Raw genomic sequence first — 6969 nt, 5'->3', positions numbered from 1 at the left:
AGTGGCAGGTCCAAGAGGCAGGGATTTTATGTCTAGGAACCCAGACAGCCTCCCACCCCAACGGCAATGGATTAAAGCTCAAGTCCAGAGAGTGGGAAGGAAAGTAGGGTAGGACCATGAGACATTCATTTCCAAACAAGCCTCCCCTGGGAATTCCTGCTTTGAAGTGGGACAATGTCCAAGCTCCAGGGGATGGGCTGAGGACCCTAACACTCAGTTCCCAAGTCATGTTGTCAATTGGAAGTTCCAGCTTGGATCTGATGATGTCAGGGCTCTCCAGATTTCGGGGTTCCCCCTAACCGTCGGGTCTCTGGCCACAGTTCCTTGCATTTCTGGCAGTAAAAGAAATTAGGGACGTTGGTGTTCTTAATCTTAGCACAGGAAAGATGGATCCAGGTCCCACACAGGCTGCACTCAATCATGGGCTGCCCTGCAAAGGGCTTTCGGCAGTAACATGATCAGATCCCATGAGTCATCACCTGATTCTACCATGATGTCCTCATCCATGACCCTCATCTTGCCTTCACTGGAGCTGGCATCTCCACTTGGTTGGTTTCAGTGCTGCCCACTTCCTTGCTTTCACTGTCAGTCAGAAGGGCTCCTTCATGGGGTCCTGTGGCAGGGGGGCCTAGGAGCCTCAGGGGGTGTCAGGAGTACAGGGGCTGGGGCTTCACCCCCTACCACTGCTTTTATCTCCTCCTCTGCCTCTTTTTCCTCTTCCTCTTCCTCCTCTTCAGAGTCTGTATTACTGGGGGGTGCCTGGGGAGGCGAGGAGGTGGGAATCTATCCCGCCGCTCTGCCTTTTTCTACTTTGTTTCTTGCTTTTCTTGATTCAAGCCTCTTTTCCCCATTCCCAGGGGCTGGCCAAGGCCTCCAAGGCACCCCAAAGCCAGCCCCCACCCCTGGCCCCAACTTTCGATTCTTTCAGTCCTTCTTTCAAGGAGGCTGGGAGAGGTCCCCCTGGGAATGGGACACTTGGATAAGCACAGCAGGGGGCCGGGAGGCAGGTGTCAGGGATGTGGGAGACAGTGGAGATGCCGTTTTGGGCCCATCCAAATCAAAGAAAGAGTGCTTGAACTTCATCTTCTCAAGCAAGGTGGCACTGTCAGGGGCCTGCAGGCGAGAGAAAGTGGGCCTTGGAGGTGCTGGCTGGGCGGGACCTGTCTGAGATGCCCTTCTCTTGCATGATTTTGCTTTCTTAACAAAGGTCTGGATGGTTCGGAGATCTGAGGGGGCAGGGTCCCAGCCATCACTGTCTGCTGCACTCTCACCTCGCAATGGAGAACTGGAGCCAGAGGCTGGCCAGTCACTTTCCTCTTTGCTAGGGCGGAAGTAGCCGGCATAAGCCAAGACAAAACCACAGAACTTGTTGAAATCCTCAGTTGTTCGATGGTGTTTCTCTGGTGGCTCTACTTAGCGATTACAACTGGGATAACCACCTGGGACCCCTTTCCAATCTGGTGCATCCTGGCAACTATTCCTTCCCAACCTTGACAAAAGATTGCTCCTTGGAAAAATTGAACCGGAGAGGCTACAGACCTAAGGACACCAGACACAGGAGAAGAAAGAGAGAGGAAGGCCTTTCTAAAAGCAGGGATATTCTGTGAAAGTCTGCAGGCTGACTGGTGAGAACCCTGGCTCCTGCCCCCATTTGGTTCCAAGAATGCCGCCAACCAGGCACACTCTTACCCCGGCAGGAGACTGGAGCATTATCTCTGGAGAAACGGAACCCCCACCCACGTGCAACCTGTAGACATTACGGGGCAAGCTCTGTTTCCACATGGCAGCACACATGAGCCTTTAAAGAAATGTCAGGCCTCACTATAATTCATACCTCAGACAGAGAGAGAATAAGATATTACATTCATGAAACATGAACAAAATTCTTTTTTTTTTTTAAGTAATATCTTAGTTTGGATTTCCCTAGAAGTGGACTCTGAGACAAGAATTCCAGTGCAAATTATTTTTGGCAGGTAATTCCAGAAAATACTGGTTAAGGATTGGGGAAGTGAACAAAGCCAATGGAAGGGGGTATCAAGTCAGTTACTACTGTAGGCAACTGGGGCTGCCTGCTGGGGATCTCTGGGAGATGGTATAGAACAGACCTTCCTCTGAGGCAGGGAAGTCAGGACATGTATCCATCAAGCGCTTCTAAGACCGTGGAGCTTCCAGCTCGGGCTGCACTCAGGCTGAGAATGCTACCTGGAAGTAAAAAGCCCTCAGGGAGAAAGTCCTAGATATTTATAGTAAACAGCCTTGGACAGCATGTGTGTGTGTGGACGGGGAGGGGGGGGGGGTATATGCACCAATAGTGTCTGCTACAAGAAGCAATGGAAAATAGAGTTGCTGTAAATTAAAAATGTGAGAGCAGAAATAAAATGTTCAATGGACATTCGAGAAAGAAAATGTTGAAGAAATCTCTCAGAAAGGAGAGTGAAAAAGCGAGAGAGATGAAAAATAGGGAAGAAAAAAATACAAGAAGTCCAACATATAAATTAATGAGTTTTAATAAAAGAAAATGGAGTGTAGGAAATTGCTACAAAAATTATGTCATAAAATTTGTCCAAACACATGACTTTCAGGTTGACAGGGACTACCAAATGCCCAGCAAAGTGAACAAGATTCACATGTAGGGCACATCATCAGGGAATTTCAAACCACAGGGGTTAAAGAGAACAGCCTAAAAACTTCCAAAAAGACAATACAGGCCTTGTACAAAAGATCAGGAATGAGAATGGCATTGGACTTCTTAAAGATCACAGAACATAACAGCTTCAAAGTTCTTAGGAGCGGCCCTGCCCTGGTCAAGATGGCAGAATGAGATGCTCCAGGGCTCTGTGTCCCCGCAGATGCTGCTATGACAAACGCTACCCAATGAGTTGGCTTAAACAACAAGAATTTATTGGCCCGTGGTTTCAGAAGCTACAAGGTTTGCTTCCTCCTGGGGTCAGTAGTGGTCTCATTGGTCAGCAATCCTTGCGTTCCTTGGTTCTCCTGTCACCAGGCAAAACCTTTCTCTTCCAGGTTCTGTTGACATCTGGCTTCTGGCTCCTCCCCTTGGATTACTGTCCATTTCTGAATATCTTCAGCTTATAAAGGACTTTGGTAACTTTCAATTAAGACTCAATCTCATTTAGTGGGACACGCCATAACTAAAATCACATCTTCAAGAGATCCTATTTATAAAGATTTCACACCCACAGGAATGCAGCCAAGACCAAGAACATGAAATCTGGGGTACATAACTCAAGCCACCACAAACCAGAAGGAACAGCTGAGGAGTTGCAAGTCATTTTCCCAGAGGAGCAGAACACAGAGGTGGGATAGGTATGGGATGGTGGGGGGGTTATTCATTTTTTTTACTATAAGCCTTGTAATGTTATTTAACTTATTGATACCATGAGCATGAATTCTTATGATCAAAATAGAAAATAATAGTTTTTACAAAAGACAAAAGAAAAAATGGAAACAATCTAAATATCCATCAGTGGGACGAGGCTAAATAAATTGTGATATATTCATTTAATAGGATATAATGTTGGGCATAGAACAAGGTAGCTCTATGTGTCCTAACATGGAGAGATTGTCAAGACTCTGTGTGACTGGAACCGGCAAATAATAGGTACAGTATGTCAGCATTTATATAAAACACATGCACATACAATACAGCTATATATTTCCTGTGGAAATGGAATATGTGCAAATAAAATAGAGAAAGTTCAGGCAGAATACATATATGTGTACATAACAGTCATAACCCCAGGGTCAAATGGGGGATAAAGGTCACAGAACATTTTGTTCTGTTTCATTTTTTTTCCGCCGAAGAAGATAATTCCTGTATCAATCTGTAAAATTAAATTTAAATTAAAAGAATTGAATATGGTTTAGCCTTGAAAACTTTACGCTAAGTGAAAGAAGCCAGATACAAAAGGTCACATATGTGCGATTCCATTTATAGGAGCTATCCAGAATAGGCAGAGCCATAGAGACGGAAAACAGATGAGTGGTTGCCGGGGTTGGGAGGCTTGCGAAATGGGGAGGGACTGCTCCTTGGAGATGTGGTTTCCGTTTGGGGTGGTGAGAAGGTTCTGAAACCTGATATGGGTGATAGAACATTGTGGATGTACTTAATGCCACTGATTTGCACTGTTTAAAATGGTCACGACAGTAAATTTTGTTACGTGTGTTCTACTACAAGAAAAAAGATTACACAAGTGAAAAATAATTTGAAAATCTGGAAGATTATACACCAAACTGTAATAATGGTTTCTTTTAGGGCAGGGGCTGGAATGGAGGGTCAAGTGGGAAGATGGCCTCTTTTTACTCTATGTGATTTGCTGGCATTTGTCTTTGTTTTACAAAGACTGTGATATCTGAAAGACATTTTTTTAGGAGGTACCAGGGACTGAACCCAGGACCTTGTGTATATGAAGCAGGCAGTCAACCCCTGAGAAACACCTACTCCCCGATATCTGAATGACTTTTGAATACAACAGGGTTCTGGGGTCCTGACTGGCCCAGCCCATGTCTCCCGCTTTTGGCTCAGGAGGGGGGCGAGGGGTCTGGCCTGTGGAGGGTGAGGGCCCCCTCCAGCAGGGACCTGGTAGAACCAGCCTTGATGTCAGAAGGGCACGTGACAGGGTGACTCACTTTTCAGGAGGGGTGGCGATGACTCCCTCCCCTCTTTCCACATGAGCTGCCTGGAGGGTTGGAACTTACTAAGCACCCTGTTTCAGCAATCCTAAAGGAGGCGGCCTTTCCAAACCAGTAGAAGCCAGCGGAGATTTCAGCCTGGGCCTTGGTACAAGGCTGCCTTGGAGCCAGCCACCGGAGTTGTGCAAGGTTCATTGATTAGACAAAGGGTGAAGAGAGGAGGAAAGGGTGGAGGGGAGCTGGGGATGAGTCTTGAAAATGGGGACCTGGGGTCCCTGGGGTCCCTGGGCCTGTGAGGGGGGGGAAATGAGGTATTCATCAAACCTGGAGCTTCATGAGTGACCTTTGATTTTCCAAGAACTTCAAAGTAGAGCCATTTTCTTATTTGACCCTCAAGACTAGTTGTGAGGGAGATGGAACTGGTATAAATATTCCCATTTCCCAGATGAGGAGACTGAGGCCCACGGGGCAACATGTCTCCATCCAAGTGTCCTCCCATCCCAGCCCACAGCCTCTCTTTGCCTTTCTAACTGCCACAGGGTCCCTCCTGAGAGGGAAACAGACCACAGCCCCTGAGACAATGGCCTCCCTCCTTGGGCTCCAGTGTCAGCTCAGGCCCTGGTGCTGGGCTGGCAGGAGCAGAGGGAACTTGAACCCATGATGCTGGTCTCTCCAAGTGAGTTCCTGCATGGGAAGCCAGCGGCATGGCCCGAGACACTCTCAAAGGGGCACTGCGCCGAGCGCTTTACATACACTGTCTCGTGCCCATCTCACCACAAGCCTCTAATCTAGGTGAATGATCACCCCTGGACTGGCCATTCAGTCAAATTTTCTAACCCTGTTTTTACATGTCTTCATTTTGTTTTTAGCAGATGAGAGTAAGTGAAACAAACATCGAGCGACTCAACTCTTGCTTGCCTCTGTTCATTCAATGCCTACTCACCGAGAACTAGGTCGGGGCTGGTCTCTCTAGGCCTGAGGTCAAGGGTGGACATGCCGCATGTTCCTTCCCACCTTCAAGAGCTGACGGTCTTCTGGGGTGGACGGGGCAGTGAGACCACGAACGTGTGTAATCACTCTTGACCTTCACCACCTGCTGGCCAGGGGGTCAGGGCAGGGTACTGGTAGTGACCTGAAGGTCAAGCAGAAAAGTGGCTGGCAGAGAACTTGGATCTTCTGTGGCCAAAACAGAAACAACTGGAACCACAGGTGAGAAGGAAAGGGGTGCTGTGGGTGTCCCAGAAGTCCTGAGGCCCCATAATACACTGCTAGTGGAGAACTCCAGACGTTAGCGCTCACTCCCCATGGCCACCTTTTTATTTTTTTCTTTAAGAGCAGTTTTATTCACATACCAGACAATCCATTCAAAATGTACAGTCAGTGGCCCTTGTTATAACCACAGAACTGTGCATTCATCACCACAGTCAATCTGAGAATATTCTCGTTGCTCCAAAAAGAAAACATTGTTTTCCCCTCTATTGTTGACACTTAGCACTGGTGTGGTACCTTTGCTACAATGGACAAAAGAACACTACAGTCCTGCTGTTAACCATAGTCCATAGTCTGCACTATTGTGTTGTTGTTGTTTTCCTCATATACCATCCTATTATCAATCCCCTGCAATAGTGACATACATTTGTCCCAGTTCATGGAAGTTTATCCCCTATCTTTTTCTCTAGTCACATATATGACCCTAAACTTCCCCTTTCAACCACAATCACAGCCATAATTCAGTGCTGATAATAGCACCTACAATATGCATTACCATCACTGCCTTGCATCTCCCTTCGCAATCAATCTTATTAACAATTCTGCAAAATAACACATCAGCTCTCCCTTCTCCACCTTCTCCATCCAAATCTGAACCCATGCTTCAGATTTTAACTCCAAGAGTTTACTCATTATTATTGGTACCAAAGCCATCATTTTATCTAATTCTGTTAGCAACACTTTGGGGTAGGACAGGCAATGTTGACTTATTAAGGGAGGTTCAGAGAAGTTGAGTAACTAACTCAGGTCACATAGCTGGTGGGATGTAAGGGTGAGGAGAGTTTCTTGGCTTTGGACTCCAAAGTCAGTTCCCTTCTTCGCTCTGTGTCACTCATTGGAACTCAGAGGAAGATGGATGAAAGCAAGAGTTACTGGGATTCTGACTTTTTAGACTAATACCCCCCTAACATGTCAGCCCTTCAAAGTTTACAAAGCACTTTGATGCTCGCATCTTTGTAGCAATATTCTCTTCCTTCTTTTGTGGTTGATTGGGTGGGACCTCACCTCTGCTCTAGAACATGTGTGTCAGCAGGACACAGGTGGCAC

General features: G+C 46.8%; 1 pseudogene; it reads right to left on the bottom strand.

The window, feature by feature from the left end:
• Positions 1 to 266: 266 nt before the first annotated feature.
• LOC101423785 (PHD finger protein 23-like) lies at positions 267 to 5648 on the bottom strand (annotated as a pseudogene).
• Positions 5649 to 6969: the final 1321 nt, after the last annotated feature.

The sequence above is a fragment of the Dasypus novemcinctus genome, chromosome 18 (genome assembly GCF_030445035.2).
Source record: "Dasypus novemcinctus isolate mDasNov1 chromosome 18, mDasNov1.1.hap2, whole genome shotgun sequence".
Taxonomy (NCBI): Eukaryota; Metazoa; Chordata; class Mammalia; order Cingulata; family Dasypodidae; genus Dasypus; species Dasypus novemcinctus.
This window is presented reverse-complemented; position numbering and strand designations above follow the sequence as displayed.